The 20,723-nt window shown below is 38.5% G+C and overlaps 1 protein-coding gene and 2 pseudogenes across 3 annotated transcripts in view; 1 reads left to right on the plus strand and 2 right to left on the minus strand.

The window, feature by feature from the left end:
* LOC102865152 overlaps positions 1-278 on the minus strand; it is a 2,126-nt pseudogene extending 1,848 nt beyond the window's left edge.
* NR6A1 (nuclear receptor subfamily 6, group A, member 1) overlaps positions 1-20,723 on the plus strand; it is a 348,076-nt gene that overhangs the window by 69,739 nt on the left and 257,614 nt on the right. The gene's annotated exons all lie outside the window — the stretch shown is intronic.
* LOC102851163 lies at positions 7,338-8,524 on the minus strand (annotated as a pseudogene).

Consider the following 20,723-nt stretch of genomic DNA (forward strand, 5'->3'; position numbering starts at 1 on the left):
TGCTTAGCTCCACAATCAACACACTTGGCGCCAGCAGCCAGGAAATGAAAAGATGTATTGCGATGGGAACTTGTTGATGATTGTGTTACAGATTGATTAAGTTGCTGTTCTTTAAACCGATGATAGCATAATGCATGGTGAGCCCTCTAGAGGTTTTCAGAGTCAGTAAATAGCATGGGAGATTGCCCATTTTATACAGAGAAGCATCTGGTGGATTCAAACTGCATTCCTTTGGGTTTGTATCATAGCTCCTTACTACTAACCAGAACTCTCTCCATAATCGTACTACCTAGAAATAACCACTGTTTCCCATTTGAGAATATAATCATTCAGTTTGTATCTGAGTTCATTTTCATTTTTGAGGAGTTGAAAAAGAAGCATTTTTTTAATAGGCATGCATATAGGAGGTAGGGTAAATGAGCTTTCCAAATCTCTGGGTTCATAATTGGGAATATTCATAGATACATTCATAATATATCTGTAATTTTGTGTTCTATTTCTCCTACTCAGTTTTAAACTGGAATCTTTACCTTAAATCATAAGCTTCTTCCCCCCCCCCAATACATATTTTTAACTGGAGGGTACTGTTTTCATTTTAAGTGGCTAGCTTTACCATCATTTACTTATTGTTGAGCATTTAGCTTATTTCAGTTTTTTGTCATTATAAATTGTGCCATGTTGAGTGAGCATCTTTGTGTATAAAATTTATTGTCTGCATTCCATTGAGTGCTTTAGCTTTTTGTCATAACTCTTCTAAATAGTTGTTGTTAGGTGTTGTGTGGTCGAGTACGACTCTTAGTGACCCTATAAGCAACAGATCTAAACCCTTTCCTTTCCTGTGTCAGCCTCACAATCTCTGACACACTTGAGCCCATTGCTGAAGTCACTATGTCCATCTACCTAGTTGAAGGTCTTCCTCTCCTTTGCTGTCCTCCTACCTTTCCAAGCAGGGTATCTTTCTCCAAGGATTAGCCTTCTGAATTAGGTACTTGGATTTTTCCTTACAAGTGCTTGGATTCATCTTGCCTTCAATATTTGCTAGTTTTTTGATCTGCATTATTTAACCTCTCTGTGCCTCAGTTTTCTTATCTGTAAAATGAAGACAGTGAATATTTATAGGGCTGTTGTAATTAATGAACTAGTTTGTGTAAAGTACTTAGAATAATACTTGGAAAATAGTGAATGCTTGGAAAAAGATTCTAGCCTAAATGAGCCCTGGTGAAATAGATTCAAAGTGTTGAACTTTTAGGTAAAAAGTTCACAGTAGGAATCCCTTATCTTTGGGAAAAAGATGGACAATTTTCTCCCATAATGATTTGGTGGGAGTGAGTTTGTTGTTGGGTTTTTTCCCCATTCTAGACTAGGTAGGATACCTTGAAATACTGTCTTTCTGTACTAATGGGCTGTTGTAATGTTGTAACTGGTTAATTTAAACTAGCCTGTGTTTCATAATGATGCAAAGAAAAATTATTACAGAAATTAGCAGATCTAAGTTACTGTTTGAATTAAGTCATTTAGTAAAAATAGAACTCTTAACTACTTTGGCCATGACAGTTCTCTCCCTTTTTTTTTTTTTAGCTGTTGCAAAAAGCTTTATTGTTTCATTTAGTCCAAGGCTTGGGCGAAGGGCTTCTGGGTGGATAAGATTCTACATCAGAGTGGGATAGAGAAGCTTGCTGCTGATGGCAGGTGCACGCAGAGGTTCCCCCCTGCAAGTCCCCGTAGACCCCTAGTCGTGCTTGAGGGTGAGACGCTCAAAGAGATACTCGCCCAGCCCAGCCTGGAGGCCGCCCAGTCTTCTAATGTTGGTCAGCTGGTCACCCATCTTCTTCAGCAGTTTCACTTCCTCGTCCAGGAAGTGGTTCTCCAGAAAGTCACAGAGATGGGGGTCAGTGTGAGGGGAACCCACGGCGTGCAGATCCAGAAGGGCCTGGTTTGGGTTCTTCTCCAAGGCCAGCGCTGCTTGCATAGCATTGAGGGTTTTACCCCAACTCATCCTGGGATGGCTTCTGGATATCTTGGAAGAGGACTCGGCAGCCACACTGGTTTTGCAGCTTCAAGAGCCGCTAGGCACCCTCACGCTTTTCATTTGCCAACTCGTGGAAAAAGTGTCCCACGCCTTCCAAGGCCACATCATCGTGGTCAAAATAAAAACCCGGAGAGAGGTAGGTATAAGAGGCCAGCAGGTGTAGGTTGACCAGACGGTTGATGCCAGCTTGTGCTTCGGCGGAATAATTTTGACGGATCTAAGAGCTCATACTTGGTCGAGGTTTTGGGACTAACAAAAAAAAGGTGTTAGCTGGTCCGGAAAATAGGAAATGGTTGAGATGGTCCCGAGGTTACGCCTGGAGGTGAAGTTGGAGGGTAGTCAGAGGCTGGAAGGAAGGAAGTCGTTGGGTCTGTTCCTTTCAAACACTGTTGAAGCAAGAGACAGATCCATGGGAGCGCTGGGAACTCGACAGTTCTTTTTTATTTCTTTAGATTTTAATCAGAGTTTATGCAGAACTTGGATTTCCATTCATTCATTGTTGCACATTTTCCTACCTGCCCACCTCTCCAATTTGCTTCTCTCTTTGAAAAAAAAAATTCCTTCATTGATGTACAATCCTCCCTCCCCCACATCCACTTTACTACTTATTCTGGACTGTTGTCATTCAGATACTATCTAATCATATATTTCTTTTGAACAGTTCTTTACCTCATATGTTTCAATGCAGTGTATATGATTTATCCTCTCATTTCTTAGTTTCTCTCCAACCCCATGTCAGTCCTGTTTTATAACAGTCACATTATGCAGTATTTGTTCTTTATGACTGAGAGATTTTACTCAGCATAATGTCCTCCATGGTCACCCATTTGGTAGAATATTTCATAAATTCCTTGTTTTTCAGTGCTGCATAGTATTCCACTGTGTGAATATACCACAGCTTCTCTATCCATTTGTTTGTTGATGGGCACTTGGGTTGTTTCCATCTCTTTGCTATTGTGAACAACACAGCAGTAAACATGAGTGTGCATATATCTGTTTGGGTGGCAGTTCTGATTTCTTTAGGGTATATTCCCAGTAGTGGAATTGCTGGGCCAAATGGTATTTTTATTTCCAACTTCTGAGAAAGTGCTCTACTGCTGTTCATAGTTGTTGCACCATTTTTACACCCCCACCAACAGTGGATATGGGTCCCAGTTTCTCCAAAACCTCGTCAGCATTTGTTGTTTGCTGCTTTGTTGAATTTTGCTATTGTCATAGTAGTTTTGATTTGCATCTTTCTTAGAGCTAGGGATTTTGAACTTTTCTTCATGTGTTTGTTTGCCATCCGAATATCGTCTTTGGAGAAGTGTCTGTTCATATCCTGTGCTCATTTTGTAATTGAGTTGTTTATCTTGTTGTGGTGCTTGGGTAGTCTATAAATTCTACATATAAATCCATTATCAGACATATCTTTTTTTCTCAGTCTGTGGCTTTCCTTTTTTCCCTGTTGGAGAAGTTTTTTGATGTGCATAGGGATTTGATTCTTAGAAGATCTCATTCCTCTATTTTATCCTTTCCTGGTTGTAGGCCAAGACAGTTCTTTACCATCTGATTGACTGCTAGGATGGCTTTGTTCCTTTCCTCTGCTCAGCAGCTAACTTTCAACTGACCATCTGCCCCCCTTTTGTCTTTGGTCAGTAACAAGGTCTTAGAGTAAAAAGCATGCTTATGAGGGAAAAGAAATGATAATTACAATTTTAAAATCACAATATATTTGGAGTTCTTGCTGACCCAACCTTAAAAAAGAAAATATATTTTGTTGATCTGTAACATAGATAAATTAATATTTAACAAGAGATTTGAAAGTTGAATTAGTCCTTGCCGACACCACAGAACCCTCTTGCTCTCTTAACAATACTGGTAGATGATAGATAAATGATAGGATAAATAGAAAAGATATAAAATGCTTCAGATTAAGACCACCTGATGTCACCGCCTGTTGCTCTGCCTTCATATTTAACTCTCAAGTATTTTGGGATCCCAATGAGATGTGTGTGTACGTGTATTCTTCAAGCTACAAAAGAGAAATTTTATTCCAGCTGAAATACCTATATAGATTCTTTACAAAATTCTAATATTCTGTCTCATGTCCAAATGCATTGATGTATGGTACAGTTTTTGAACTAGTTATGTGCTGTCAAATCACTTGTGACTCTTAGTGGTCCTATTACAGTAGCAGCCCTGAAACCTGCTGTATCCTGACCCAACCTTGTTGTCTCTGACACACCTGCCCTCATTACCCCAGTAACTGAGTCAGTCCTTCTCATCCAGAGTCTTTCTCTCTTGTGCTCTGTCCCTCCACCCTTCCAAGCATGTTTTTCCTCTCTAAGCACTGGTCTTTCCTTGCAACATGCCCAAAGTATGTCAGACGAAGCCTCAGAATCACCTGGTTCTTCCCTCTCTAGGACGAACCTCTTTGTTCTACAAGCAATCCATGGTATGTTCAATACTCTTCTCCAGGACCATAGCTCAAAGGCATCAATTATCTTTCCATCATCCCTAGTCATTGTTCAGCTTTCTGCTGCATAGCAAGTAATTACATTTTTTTTTATTAAGCACTCTTAAATTCCTTAAGAAAGATATTATTATCCTTATTTTACAGATGAGAATTTTGAATTCTGGAGAGCTTGAATACTTTGAAGTACATGGTGGAAAATTATCTTAGACTTCAGAGTTCCTGTTTTAACTGATCTCCCAGCCATTTAGCGCTCTTGATTTGTGCCCAGCCTTATATGCTAGTGGAAGATTTTAAAGCAGTGTAATGATTTAGACAGAGTGTGGGTGTGTATATATATTTAATGGGATTTATTTTAAATGCAAGAAAATAGAAGCTATTTTCTAAATCTCATGGGAATGATTGGAAGGAGCTCTGGTTGTGATTGATTGCTAACCAAAAAGTCTGTAATTTGAATTTACCGGCTCCTCCTTGGGAACACCCTTGGTACTAGCAGTCAGGAAATAAGGAGACACCGTACATTGGAAAAATCTGTAGTTAGGAACCTCTCCAAATTATTAAGGACTAATGATGTTAGTTGGAGGGTTAAGGTGCATTTGATTCGGGCCGTAGTCTTTCTGATTACTTGCTGTGCATCTGAGAGCTAGACAGTGATTAAAGATGACTGGAAAAGAATTGACGTCTTTGAGCTGTGGTGTTGGAGAAGAGCACTGAATATACCATGGACGGCCAATAGAACAGATATGTCTTGGAGAGGGTGGAGCTGTAGTGCCCTTTGGAGACAAGAATAATGAGAGTATGCCTTACGTACACTACACATATTTCTAGGAGGTGCTATTCCCTGGAGGAGGACATGATGTTTGGGAGAGTGAAGGGTTGGTGAAGGAGAGGAAGACCGTCAATCAGGTGGATTGACACAGTGACTGCTGCAGTGGACTCTTGAGTGTCGTCAGGAAGTGTAAGGATGGTGCATGATAAAAGTGTTCAGATCGTTTGTTCGTAGGCTCTCTATGAATCTTACTCAGCTTGACAGAACCTAACAACCACCACTACTGGCTTGGAAAAGAATGGCAGTCTCCTTCTGAAAAGATTAATAGCCTTGGAAATTCATTTAGAGAAATGAGTTGGAATTGATTTAGGTTTACAAAGTGGAATAATTTACTGTGTAATAGGTTCCCAAAATGTCTTCTTTGATTTTCACTCAGATTCCACTGTTTGTCAGCTAGACTCTTTTTGGAAGCAAATGAAGATAGGTTCACAAATCTTTTTTCTTATCTTCATCCCTCAGTAATTTTTGCTAGTGATGTGTTTCAAGAGCCTGCTACTGGAACTTGAGCCAAATCCATATCTACCAGATAAAGTCTGTTGTGCATGTGGCCTTTGATTGGGTAGCTTCTTCTGATAAGGATTTTTTTTTAAGCTGAGTGGGGCTGGGGCAAGAACCAGAGTTAAGACTGACCTTGCATCTCCTTATCCTGTAGTCCTTATTTCAGAGTTTATACTGAGATGGTAGAGACTTCAGAGTTTAGTACTTGTTTGTAATTGATGTAAAGGATAGTTGTGTAATTGATGTGAAGATAGTTGCTTTCAAAGACTGTTGTTGGGTCCTTTGACAGTCTTTGATCCCCCCACTGTTCTTGGTGGCTTCTGGGAAAACTTTGAGTCTGGAGATTTAACAACGAATGAATGGAAACCCAAGTTCTCTATAAGCTTTCATTAAAATCTCAATTAAAAAAATTTTTTTAAAGTCTGGAGATTTATAATAGGTGACTAAGGAGAAGAAACTTTGAGGCCAGATGCATTGCTTTGATTGTTCTTTCTTTGGGGCTGTTATTGCATTAACATTTGAGGAGCAGTAAAGATTCTTAAAAACTCTAATTTGTATTTTTATAATATATAGAAATGCTTTTTAAATATTTAGTATATGATGACAAAGAGTTATATGAGAATACTTTTCTCCCTTTATTCATGTTGCACCAAAGAGAAAAAATAATGCTCCATATGTCAAGTTTATCAAATAGAGGGGGAGGGTTGGGAGGGACGACCACCACCCTCTCCACCTTCTTCAAAGTTATGCATCATTGTACAAATTTAGAATTAACTCTAGAAACCTTATAATACCCTAAATATACTATGGAAAGTGTAGGACTCCTTTCCTAAATGTGGCCTCTCATAGTTTGAGTCAGCTAGCTTCTCTGAGGGAGGATGATGGACTGACTCTTGGAAAGATTTACAAACTCCTAAACTCGATGGATATAGTCTGTGAGTCATAAATGACTTGATGACAGTGGGTTTTCAGTAAGCTAAGAGACTTAATTTTAGTCTTTCTTTCTAAAATTATAGCCCCCTCTTTTTTTTTTTGTTTGTTTGTTTTGGTTGTATTGTGGATATGAATTTGAAGGAAAGCTTCTCTCTTCTTAGTGATGGATGACAAATAAGTGAATAAACTTCTTTGCAAGCATAGGACAAGATAAACTACATAGGTAATAAGAGTAAGTGAAAAGAGTGTTTTATTGTGTTAGAACAAAATTTCATGTGCTAAAAGTAATTGGTCTGTAGGTGTATGTTCATTACATAATGTCTAAATAAAAGTGTATTGGTTGCCAACATTTAAACCTGAGAGAGTTTAACAATAATTTGAACTCACACTTTTTTTTTATTCTGTTTTTTTTTTAAGGATTTTTATACTATATTAAAAAAACCACAAAATAAAAAAAGGAATCCGCATGTATCTTAGAAGTCCTCTCAAGAGTCTCAGAGCCCAAACAGCCTTGAGGCTGATGCCTTTTTTCTTTGTGCTCAACTTGCAGCTCATTTAAGATCAGAGATGACTTGTGTTCTAGGATCTGAAAATCAAACTTGTTCCACCAAATCCAAGACCCTGAATTTATCCAAATTGTAGAAACATGCTTTCACCACCCGTCCACCAAAATACCTCCCATTCAGATCAGCAACAGCTTTAATTGCTGATTCAACCCTCTCAAATTCTAAAATTAACCGTACAGCTTCGTCATCTGGAGCACCAGGAATTTCAGATATTACGCATTTTCTAACTTTGCCATATTTTTCACATTCTTCCTTGGTTTCAACTTCTAAGTCTTCATCTACCTCTCCTGCACCAACCATGTTCCTTAGTAGGACCACTTGAGTGGGGCACTTAAGTATTTCAGTTAATGGATTTGAATCCGATTTCTTGGCTGCATCTTTCTCTGTAGCATCACCAACAATTATCTTGCCTCCACGTTTGCTTGTTTTTTCCACTGACAATGCAGTGCTCAGCCCCTGTTCATGCTTCCCAAGACCTTGGGTTTCTCGGAAGCCATACTTCTGCATGATTTTATGTGCTACCGTGCCACCCATGTTAGCAAGGAAGGAGTTGCTAGGCCCGGTTGGAGATCTTGGCCTATCCTGTTCATCATACACTGGGGGAGGGATAGCACCTTTCGAAGACTGTGATCGAGGTCTTGAATCCTCTTCATAGGGAAAATCTCGGGGTAACTCTTTGTCTTTTTCTACAAGAGAAGTAGGTGGTGCAATAGCAGCTCCGCCCATACTTCTTTTCCTCCTCTCTCACTCATAATCTTCACCTTCATCAGAATCCGGATCTGGTCGCCTTGAAAATCCACTAGCTTCATGTCTGTCTTTACACCTCTTTTCTCTTTCTTCTATTTCTTTCTGTCTTGTCGTTCTTCTCTTTGGTGTTTTACTACTTTCTCATAATCATTAGGAAACATAGGATCATATTCATCAGCTAAGGGAATCAAAACTTCTCCTGCAGAAAATCCACTGGGAACAGGATCCTTTAGGCCAGCTGCTACATGAGGTGGGGTAGCCACAATCTGCCGGTCATCTGACGAACCGCCTCATTTTAGGTCAATTACTGGGGCAAGGACTGTACTTTGTTTTGTCCTTTGGCTCTTTGCTTGAGTGAGAGTGGCCGTCTTCACCTGAAGTTGAGACTGCAAAAGTTTGAAATTTTTGGACTAGCCTTCTGTTTTTGAATCACCGGTCTCCACTCCCAGTTCATCATACAGGGACATCTTCTTTTCAGTTTAATGCTGTAGTTTCCAGAATACACTTTGGTGTTTCACCTCTGCTACTTTTGCACTCAATTTTCTTCTCGCACCTTGTACATCTAACAAAATGTCCTTTATCCTCTAAGACTCAGCATAAGCATCACCTCTTCTTTGAAGCCTTTCCCAATCACATCTTAGTCTCTAAGAAGAATCCGTCCATGCCCATGCCAGTTTCCATAGAGACCAGACTCTTGAGAGAAGGGGCAGAATCTGACTAACGTTGCATCTGCAGTTCATTAACATACTATCTGTACAAGGGTAGATGCCGGCCCGCCCGACCAACTTTTCCCATGGGCCGGAGCGGCGGCAGCGCAAGCTCCGTATGAAGCCCGGAAGCGCCGCGGAGAGGCAGGTTTGGATGCACTCTGCGTAAATCTACCGATGACCAGAGCTCAGAGATAGCGCCAACTCCTACGTCAAATGCGCAGGAGGCCGAACTTACACTTTTTAAAAAAATTAACACTGGATTTAGAATTTTACAGAGCAGTTGTTGGCTACAACAGAATAGTGGGTGCCACCGTTTGTTTATAAAATACTGCATTGTGTTTTGGGTTAAAGTTTATACAACAAATTAGAATCTTACTGAACAGTTCATCTAAAATTCCTGTGATGTGTCAGCACTCACCATTTCTGCTTCTCCTGCCCCGTTTCCATCCATTTTGTTTCCTGCCCCACTTTGTCTTCACATCTTTGCTTTTGTGTAAATGTTGACCGTTTGGAACAATAAAGTTCATTTTTCATAGATATATAATCCATGTTACTATTGTTTTCTTAATCTTATTTTGGTTGCTAGATGATCTCTGGAAATGGCTTCAGTCCAGGTTACAAGGATGTCATATGGAATGATAATCTCAGAGATTCCTTTAGTTTTAATCAGTCCAGTCACTGTTGTAATTTTTATTAATTTGAGATTCTATATTTTCCTCCAGTTCTTACTGGAGCCTTCTGCAGTGCCCCTCATCAGAATGGTTTAATATTGGTAGCTGAGCACTGCCTAATTTAGATTTCATTCTAGAAGAGGCTGTGGTTTATGTGGGCCTTTAGTCCTGTTGGCCCCCATCATTGTCTTGTTCCATACTGAAAGAGACGAATAGTTACATCATCTCTCTTATACCTCAGGCACGGCTCGTCAAACTAGTATGTAGAAACTTGACTTTGTGATCTACATTAGTAGCATTTAGACTTGTTTTTCCATGAGACTCTGGTACTTATTACTGGCAGTTGTCTTTTGTACATTTTAGTTTGTCACCTGATGTCCTTCACGCATTTCCTGATAGTCTTATGTAGGCACTAAAGTTTAGAACCTTTATATTTTAAGAATAATTGTCTGATGAAGGTAACAGAAAATGATAACTCTTATACTTTAACAGTATCTGTTAAAATTGGAAAAATACAAACCAGAGTACTCAGCTGCTAAACAAAAAGATCAGTGGTTCAAATTCATCGGCTACTTCAGGGGAAAAAATATGGCAGTGTACTTCCATAAAGATAACTGTGTAACCTTAGAAAACCTGTGGGACAGTTCTACTATGTCTTACAAAGTCACTATAGGTCAGAATTGACTGCATGGCAGTGAATTAGCTTTAGCAATTAATAAGCCTGTCAGTTTATACTAAAGACAGAAATGGAAGATATATTCAAAGATAACCCTTTCAGAATTTCTAGTAGCCCCTGTTTCAAAATTTATAATAGCCCCTCCTCATGCAGTGGAGTAATATAGTACTCTTAAAGCAGATTTTTTTAAAAAGTATAATTTCTGGGGAGCTCTGGTGGCCTAGTGGCAAGAAGCTGCACTTCAATCCCAGAGGCACATGGATCAAATCCACCAGATGCTCTGCTGGGGAAGAAGGGACAATCTCTTCCTGTACCAGTCAGATCCAATTTGACGGCACACACACACAAAGATAATAAAATAAAAATTTAATAATAAAAAAAGTATAATTTCCATTTTATTTTCAGATGAGGTTTTTCTTCAGCCTTTAAGGAATCATACCCACCTGGGCTTTGGTGGAGGTTGTGGGGCAGTGCCTGCAGATTGAAATCTGGGTAGAAATGTTCTGTCCTTCCAGCCTTTATGAGAATGATTCCTCACCGCCTTGCTGTGAATGGCGCAACTCACATAATAATGCCGTTTCGTACAGAGCTTTGGAAGCATGTATGTTGAAATAGTATTTATTCAGAAATGTTCCTGATGGCTGTTGCCTCTACTACATTTCAGATTATGAACTTCTTAATTGCCTTGTCTTTGGGCACGTGGCGAGTACACTTTGTGTAGTGAATAGGCTGCATGCGGCCCTTTTTTGGATGACCATCCTTTTTCCTTTTCTTTGTCATCCTGGAAGTGAAGGCCTAAGAGAGCAAATGCACATTTTTAATGTAGACCAATAGCTACAATATAGTGAAAGACGGGGCTTACCAAATTTGTGTGTTTATGATCTACATTATGCCATCTGTGTGTGTAAGTTTATAAGGGAGCTGAGGTGGCTTAGTGGTAAGGAATTTTACTGCTAACTAAAAAGTACATGATTCGAATGCACCAGTTGTTCCATAGGAGAAAGATAGGCAGTCTCTTCCTGTGTGATTTACTTCCTCTGAAAATGCACTAACTGGTAACCTATGAGAAAGTTCCAATTTGATGATACTCAGCAACATAAACAAATATAAATAATTTTGTATGAAAATAAAGCTTCTACAAGCATAAGGAATGTCTGGCAGAAGGTTGTCTGAGCTGTGTGTTTGAAAGAATGAGTTGATGGAGTCACGTTACCTCTGGTTTAATTTTAATTTTTGTAAGGATGGTGAAGAGATTGAGATTGTTAACAGCTTTAGTTTGCTTGGCTCCACAGTCAACACTCTTGGCACCAGCAGCCAGGATATTAAAAGTCATATTGTGTTGGGGAAGTCTGCTATTAGAGACCTCTCCAAAATACTGAAGAGCAACGATGTCAATCTGGAGACTAAGGTGCACCTGATACAGGCCATAGTCTTTGCAGTCACTTGCTTTGCATCAGAGAGCTGGACCATAACTAGGGAGGATAGAAGGAGAATTAATGCCTGCCTTTGAGCTGTGGTGTTGGAGAAAAGTATTGAGTATACCATGGACAGTTAAGAAAATGAACAGGTTCATCATTGTGAGGGTTATACCAGGCTGCTCCTTGGAGGCAAGGATTCTGAAGATTCATCTGACATACTTTGGACATGTTGCAAGGAGGGACCAGTTCTTGGAGAAGGGACATCATGCTTGGGAGGCTGGAGGGACAGTGCAGGAGAAGAAGACCATCAGTGAGATGGATTCATTCGGTGACTGGGGTAATGGGGCTAAGTGTGTCAGAGACAATGAGGTTGGCACAGGATAGAGCAGGGTTTAGGGCTGTTGTGCATAGGGTCGTTATGAGTCGCAGGTGACTCGATGGAACATAACAACTAAGGATTGTGCTGGAGAAGAGTATTGAATACATTATGGACTGTCAGGACAACAAACAGTTTAGTCCTAGAGGGGGTGAAACCAGGCTGTTCCTTAGAGGCAAGGATTCTGAGGCTTTGTCTGACATACATACTTTGGGCATGTTGCAAGGAGGGACGAGTTCTTTGAGAGGAACATCATGCTTGGAAAGGTAGAGGCGATACAGTACAAGAGAGGAAGACCCTGGATGAGATGGATTGACTCAGTGACTGGGGTAATGAGGGAAGGTGTGTCAGAGACAATAAGATTGGCACAGGATGGAGCATGTTTCAGGGCTGTTGTACATAGCATAGGGTTGCTGTGAGTCCCAAGCAACTTGATGGCACATAACAAAAATGATAATTTTTTAAAAATTATTTTATATTGGTTTGCATATAAAATCCATATACATTGTTTTTCACACTATTCATTCACATTTTGTTTCATACAATCATTCCTATTCATTGCATTTTTTAATTCTTTTTATTTTATAAAATTAATCACCATTGAAGTATGCCCACCATTACTTCATATTTCCTGATCCTTGCTTGATCTTTCCCATTTCCTTTACCCCTCCACCTATTAATTTGTGTGACCCTATGATTTTCCTCCAGACCACCCTTACCCGTTTTGTCCCACCCCTTCCCCCCTTGGATCTCCATATATGTTTTACTAATTATCTGAGGGTTTTTAAAAAAATACTGGTTTGCTCACAAAGTTTGTATACATTGTGTTTCATACAATCATTCCCATGCATTATGTTTTATAAAATCAGTCATCATTGGACCTTGTCCATCATTACCCAATCTTTTCATGTCCTTGCTGAATCCTTCCCCTTTCCTTCAACCTCTCCCTCCATGCACCAAAGTGTGAAACCCTGTGGTTTCACCCTTACCCATCCTCACCCCTCTGTTCCTATCCCTTTCCCCCTTGTCCCCATATATGTTTTACTAGTTACCCTTATATTTTTACAATGATGGTCTTAATCAGTATTTGTCCTTATGAGACCAAGTTAGTTCACTCGGCATACTGCTCTCCATTCTCTCCCAAGTTACGTAGTATTTTTAAAAATTATTCTGTTTTATTCTGTATTATTCTGTTGTGTGTATTTACCACAATTTCTCAATCCATTCAGTTTAGTTGGACATCTCAGCTGTTTGCATGTTCTTAGGATAATGAACGCTGTTGTGAACACTGGTGTGCAAATCTCTGTTTGTGCCTCAGTTCTAATTTCCTCAGGGTATATCCCCAGCAGTGAAATAGCTAGGTCATCTCATATTTCTGTATTCAGTCATTTGAGGAAATGCCAAACTGCCTTCTAAAGTAGTTGTGCCATTTTACAATCTCACTAACAGCGTATGAGAGTTCCTATCTCTCTACCTTCTCTCCATATTTATTACTTGCTGTCCTGTTAAACTTTGTCATGACTATTGGGGTGTGATGGCATCTCATTATGGTTTTGATTTGCATCTCTCTTATAGCCAGTGATTTTGAGCATTTCTTCTTGTCTGTTGGTCATCTGAATGTTTCCCTCAGTGAAAGGTCTTTCCATGTCTTTTGCCCATTTTGTAATAGGATTGTCTTTTTCTTGTGGGGCCTCTGTAGTATTCTGTAAAATTTGTTATGAGACCCTTGTTTGATACGCTATTGCTAAATGTTTTTTCTTAGTCAGTAGGTTTTCTTTTTACCATGTTGGAAAAAGTTTTTGATGCACACAGGGATTTAATCTTTAGAAGACTCCCTCATTTCCCCCCCCCAATTGTGTAAGGATATGTATTATTAAAAAAGAACAAAATACTTAAAAATTTCTTAATTCTTATTTCACCTGCTTATCTTCTTTAGCTTTTCCATCAGATTGAGCCACTCACTTTTCAGCTTCTCATTTAGATCTCAAGTTTTACTATAAGAATTTTCTTTAAATTGTTCTAAGAAATTATGAAATTAGTGTTCATAAGTAGCAAAAGCTGTCCTGAAGCCCTGTTTTCATTCAATGTTGAAGCTGTGGAACTCTGGTGGACTCATGGTAAAAGGAGTTGCACTCTCAACTGGAAGGCAAGGAGATTGATCCACCAATTGCTCTGTGGGAGAAAGGTGAGGCGTCTTCTCCCGTGTGTGTGTGTGTGAGTGTGTGTGTGAGTGTGTGTGAGAGAGAGAGAGAGAGAGAGAATGATTTACAGCCTCTGAAAAGCCACTGTAGGGTCAACTATGGCAAAGTTCCCAAATTGAGGGCACATAACAAAAACCTTAACAATGTGAAGCTGTTAAAATTGGCCTATTTTTCAGTATCAGGAAACTTGATCCAGCACTGTTGAGAATAAAGGGAATCTTTAGTAGTTTCTAATATGAACTATGAGATACTACTGAAGTTTCTTAGGTGAACTATGAACTCATACGTTTCCTAGAAATTGTAAGGTTGCCTTACTGAAAGAGACCTTAATAGACATGGACTAGACATGGTACAATTGAGAAAATGTGAATGATAGAGTGTGCATCCTTACTTAGCTAGCTACTTCTTAGCTGAATGATCATAGGCAACCTGTGAAGCACATTTCCTTATCTTAAAACCATAATACTTTCTGTTGGAGATGGTGTTAGAAATTAATTGATATAATAAATACGAACTGCCCAGCATTTAGCTGTTAAAGTAATTTTGTGTATTTCCTCTTTCCTGAAGTACAGATACAGGTTTTTTGGTTTTAACTTTTTATTGATTTTCATATAATAATTTGTTTACATTGTTATCATTCATGTATATTGTTTTTAGTTGGGTTTTTTAAAAAAAATATTTTTATTTTGCCCTCTCCCTCCACCCACCCAACTTTGTAACTCTGTGATCCGCCCCCCTTCACTCCCTAAGTCTCCCTGGCCTCTGCTCTTCCCTATTTGGATATCTCTACACATCTCACTGGTTATCCTGTGTTTTGCAATAATGGTTTTATACAGTATTTGTTCTTAGGTGCCTAAGTTAGTTCACTCAGCATAATCTTTCTAGCCTCTTCCATGTATTTTTCAAAATCATTGCTCCTGAGTGCTGCAGCTCTTCAGGTCTTATAATGAGTCTTGAAATCAGATAGTTTTCTAAATTTGATCCTCCTTTTCTATGCAGTTTAAACTATTTTAGGGTATTCCATCCCCCTCTCCTTTTCCCCCCACATTTCCATAATACATTTTAGAATAAACTTAATTTTTTTAAACAAAAGTTGCTAAGAGTTTGTATTGACTATCAATTTGAGAGTTGTAAGTGTAATTCTCTTTGGATGCATGAAACTCATATATTTATATCTATATTGTTATCTCTCAGCAGACTTTTAAAAATTTTAATAAGATCTTGTACTTGTTTTTAAAAAACTTTAGTATATATTTTTAGAAAGGTACAGTTGATGTGGTGGTGGTAGTGTATTGTGAATTTGGAACTGACTTAACAGCTGACCTTCTAGCAGGTTTTCACAGGCTTTAAATCTCTCTGGAGAGGAGATTCCCTGTCTTTCTTCCATAGAGTTGTGTCACACCCCTTCAGTGGATCGGACCTGCTTGCCTTAGAATTGGCAGTGCAACTTCTTAACCAGTAGCCCACCACAGCTCCATTAATGAAATTACTCTTAAAGTTTTATTTTCCATTTGTTTCTTTATAGTGTATTAAAAAACCCAACTGATTTGTGTCCTGTGACACGGTTATGCTCTTTTACTAGTAGTAACATGGAAAAAAACCCAAAACTTAGAATGTTTTCTGTATGCATCTGTGGATAAAAAGTTTTGCTTCTTTCTGTTTGGTGTCTATGACTTGTTTGAGTTTCTTACCTTACTGCACTAGTTAAGATTTCCAAGACAATGACAAAGTGAGAACAGCATTCTTGTTCTTGATATTAGAGAGGATATTTCTTTTATTTCACTGTCAAGTTTAGTGTAGGGCTGCTAACAAAAGATCAATAGATTTAGAATTCCAACAGCCATTCGGAGAAAAGATTGACAGTCTATTTTCATAAGGAATTATAGGCTCAGAAATCCAATGGAGTCACTATGGGTCGCCACATATTTATTTTGTTTGTTGTAACCACACCTTCCTAATAACTCTGCCACCATCTCTCCCTAGATTCCCTTTTATTCCTAATTTGTCATGAGCTTTTTCTCATGAATTGCTGTTGAGTTTTTGAAAAGAATTTTTCTGCATCTGTTGTAATGATTTTTTTTTTTTGAAGGTTGAACCAGCTCTGCAATCATGGGGGCTTCCTAAACAACATACCTCCAGAAACTCTATGAACTTTAATAAATGTTGATAGATACAGAAGGGGCTTTCAAGGCCTTTTGTTCATAGGGTCTCTGTGAGTTGTGCTTGACTTGAAGGCAATCAGCAACAACAACATGTTCATAAAAGCCAAACTCTGCTGTAACTCCAGTTCCATATTACCTCCAAAATGGAATTTATTGTCTTTAGTTAATTATTCTAGACATACATGCCCTTTTTTAATTTGTGTGTATCTTTCTAGGTAGCCTTAGGCTCTATTCTCCAACTTCGGTTTTGAAAGTTCTTCTCTAGTCATTTTTTCTTGGACAAACAATGTGGTAATGTGAACCTTGCTGAACAACTCACACTGTCAAAATAAAGCTACATGGAGTTTCTGAGGCTATAAAATACAACTGGGAGGAGACTACCTGTCTTTCTCCAGCAGTGATGCTGGTGAATTTGAGCTACTGAAGACATGCGACCTTTGCATAAATAGCAAAACTATGCCAATTACAATATCAGATCTCTCTAATGAGAGACTAGAAAATAACATTTGTGATCATATGATTATGCATTGGTGTGTTTTGTTGGTTTTTTTAAATTTTTTTTTTAAATTTCAATGAACATCTACAGAGATTTTGGAATTCCATTCATTCATTGTTGCACTTGTCTCCCCGCCCACCCACCCCCATCCCCATCCCCGTTCACTCCTTTCCTTGAAAAGCAAAAGAAAAACTCCTTCATTGGTACACAATCTCCCCCCCCACTCCCCCCCAAATATAGTCCACTCCGCAACCCTCATTCCGTACTCTTATGATAAACATAATGCCCTAAAATATAATATTTTTAAACTATTCTCTCCCTCATAGACGTCAGTGCAGTAAACATAATTATGTTTCCTGCATTGGTGTTTTTAAACAAAACTGATACTATATTGGTGTTTATTCCTATTTAGTCCACTAGGTGGCAACAGGCTCTAACGCAAGAGTGGAGAATGAAGCATCTGAAAAATAGAAGAAAACAATGCTTGCAAAACTCAAAATTAAATGTAATGGTAATAAGAGATTTTCTTTGAAATAGTGTAGCTAGACCCCAGATAGTGGGAGTAGGATGCTGTATCTGTACTGTCTTTAAGAGCTTGTAGGAAATTGGCATAAACAAGTCACATTTTACATACAAAAGGTAGTTTACAGAATGGAGGAAACTTTTCCCTCCCCAGTTTCTTTGGTTTATTCTGATTTATACAATATTTTCTGTTTTCTTTTTTAAAATTTATTATTATTAATTTTAATGAACATTTACAGAGATTTTGGATTTCCATTCATTCATTGTTACACTTTTCTCCCTGCCCCCCCCACTTTGTTCTTCTCTTTGAAAAGTAAAAGAAAAATTCTTTCATTGTTTTACAATCCTTCCCCCCAGGTCCACTCCACTATGCAGCCTTTGCTCTAGACTCTCGTCATGACAAAAATACCTAATCACATATCTCTTTTAAACAGTTTTCTCCCTCATCTGTTTCAGTGCAGGATGCATTATGTAAACAACCCATCTTTCTCATTCTCACCCCAACCCCGATGTCAGTCCTGTTTTACAACAGTGGCACCATGCTGTATTTGTCCTTTTGTGACTGAGATAATTCATGTAGCATAATGTCCTCCAGGGCCACTCATTTTGAATAATACTGCATGAGTTCCTTGTTTTTCACTTCAGTGTAGTATTCCATTGTGTGACTGTACCACAGCTTCTCTATCCATTCATTTGTTTATGGGCACTTAGGTTGTTTCCAACTCCTTGCTATTGTGAACAAAGCCACAATAAACATGGGTGTGCATATAACTGTTCGGGTGGCAGTTATGCCTTCTTTAGGGTAAATTCCCAGTAGTGGAATTGCTGGGTCAAATGGTACTTCTATTTACAAGTTTTTGAGAAACTGCTTTCCATAGTGGCTGCACCATTTTACATTCCCACTAACAGTGAATAAGGGTTCCAATTTCTTCACAACCTTACCAGCATTTGTTGTTTGTGGCTCTGTTAAATTTTGCTATTCTTACTTGGGGTGAGATGATAGCTCATAGTTGGGGGGTTTTTTTCCCATTTTTTTTCATAGTTGTTTTGATTTGCATCTCTCTTAGAGCTAGGGATTCATGTTTGTTGGTCATCTGAATGTCTTTCTTGGTGAAGTGTGGAGGAAAGTTTTTGAGAACAGTATGTCATAGAGCTCTGATGCCACGGTATGTTCCATATTGTGCTGTTAATTGAAAATCAGCAGTTTGAAATTACCAGCTACTCCTTGGGGGAAAAATTTATAGCCTTGGAAACCTGATGAAAGGTTGATGAAGATGAGTCGGAATCAACTTGATGTAAGTTGTATAAAATTTAATATCCAAAATATATAAAGAATTTCTACAATACGGTGAAAAGGCAAAGGACTCAACTGAAAATGAGCAAAGTAAGTTAGCATTTTACCAAAGAAGATAAAGAGATGGACAATAAGCACTTTAAAAGCACTCATAATCGTTGTTATTGTTAGGTGCCACTGAGTATGACTCTCAGAGACCCTGTGAACAGCCAGTCCAAACCCTGCTCTATCCTGTGTATCTTCCCCATCTGTTAAACACTCAAGCCTGTTGTTTAAATCACCATGTCAACCCACCTCCTTGAGGCTCTTCCTCTCCTTCACTGAGTCTACATCAGAACCACAGTGAGATACCAGTTCACCCACAGTAGGATGGCTTTTATCAGAATAATGGAAAAAAATAAGGCAAAATGTTGCAAGATGGCTAGAAAGAATATAAGTTGTGCAATTTCAATGGAAAAAAATGTTAAAGATAGAATTGCTGTATAACCCACCAGTTCTCAAAAATAAAACTTAAACTCACTGCGGTCAAGTTGATTCAGACTCAACATGATCTTTATTGGGGTTTCTTAATAAGAGGAATTGCACATCTTTCTCCTGTGTTGCTGCTAGTGGATTCAAACTGCTGGGTGACATGCAGCCTTTGGATTATTAGTCGCTCAACTCGCTTCTGACTAAGTAAGCCCTTATAGCTCCCTCACCATTTCTATTCCTAGGTGTTACGAAAGAACGTTTGAAAAAGCATACACTTAGTTACTTGGATGCCAGTGTTCATTACAGCATTGTTAACTATAACCCAAAGATAAAAACAGCCCTAGTGCCAATTAGGTGAATGTGGTATTTATGTACAATGAAAAATATTGAGTCATAAAGTAAAATTAAGTTATATGAATGAACCTTGAAAATACTGAGTGAAATAAGTCAGATAATAATGTGCTTGCACTTACGTGAAATATATAGAATAAACAAATACATGGAGTTAAAAATGTATTAGTGGTAACTTAGCTGAAGGGGAGAATAGCAGCTATTGCTGAAAAGGTTATTTTCTTTCTGTTTTGGGTGATGAAAAAATTTGGGAAATGCTTGGTGGTGATAAAAATGCAATGTGAATGTAATTCGTATTACTGAATTCTACACATAAGACTGAAATGGCAAGTGTTAAAGATATTTTATCAGTCTCTCTCTCTCAACTGTTGTTGGATGCCATTGAGTCTACGATCACTTATAGCATCTCTATAAACAACAGAGCTAAACTTTGCCCTGTCCCTGTGCCACCTTCACAATCTCTGATATGCTTGAGCCAACTGTTAAACTGTAACTCTTGTCAGTTTGTCTTGTTGAGGATTGTCTTCTCTTTCTCTGACCCTTCACCTTTCCCATTATAATACCTTTTCCCAAGAGTTGGCCCCTCATGGCAACATTTCTAAAGTATATGAGACCAAGTTGCACTGTACTTGCCTTTAAAGGAGCAGCACCCTGGTTCCAGAGACTTTTTTATTTTAGTAGTACATGAGATATTCAATATTGTCAACATCACAGTTCGATGACAATGATTCTTTTTCTGTCATCCTTATTAATTGTCCAACTTTCAGATGCATAGGAAATAATTGAAAAGACCATGGCTTGAATCAGGCACACCTTACTCTTTACATTTAGCATTTTGGAGATTTCTTTGACAGCAGATATTCTCAGTACTACACATCTTTTGATTTCTTGATTGCTGTTACCCTAAATGATCTACATCGACGAAATGCTTTTGCACAGTCAATAAAAGCACATACAAACATCCTTCTGGCGGTGTTTGTTTTCAGCCAAAATACACATGACAGTAGTAGTGATATGTATAGTACCACTTCTAAATTCAACTTAAACTTTGGTCCTGGCTGTTTTTGAATAATCTTCAGCAAGATATTGCTTGTATGTGTTAATTATGATAGGATAATTTCCACATTCTGTCGGATTGCTTTTCTTAGGAATGGGAAAATAAATATGGATCTCTTCTAGTTGTTTGACTGATAAACATCTTCCAAATTTCTTGGTATAGACTAATCCATAGTTCCATCTGTTTGTTGAAACATGTCAGCTGGTGTTCCATCAATTCTGAGGTCTTATTTTTGGTCATGTATTAAGGTATTTATAATAA

This window comes from Elephantulus edwardii, unplaced genomic scaffold (assembly GCF_000299155.1).
Source record: "Elephantulus edwardii isolate Elephantulus edwardi_28Jun2011 unplaced genomic scaffold, EleEdw1.0 scaffold00116, whole genome shotgun sequence".
In the NCBI taxonomy this organism is placed as follows: domain Eukaryota; kingdom Metazoa; phylum Chordata; class Mammalia; order Macroscelidea; family Macroscelididae; genus Elephantulus; species Elephantulus edwardii.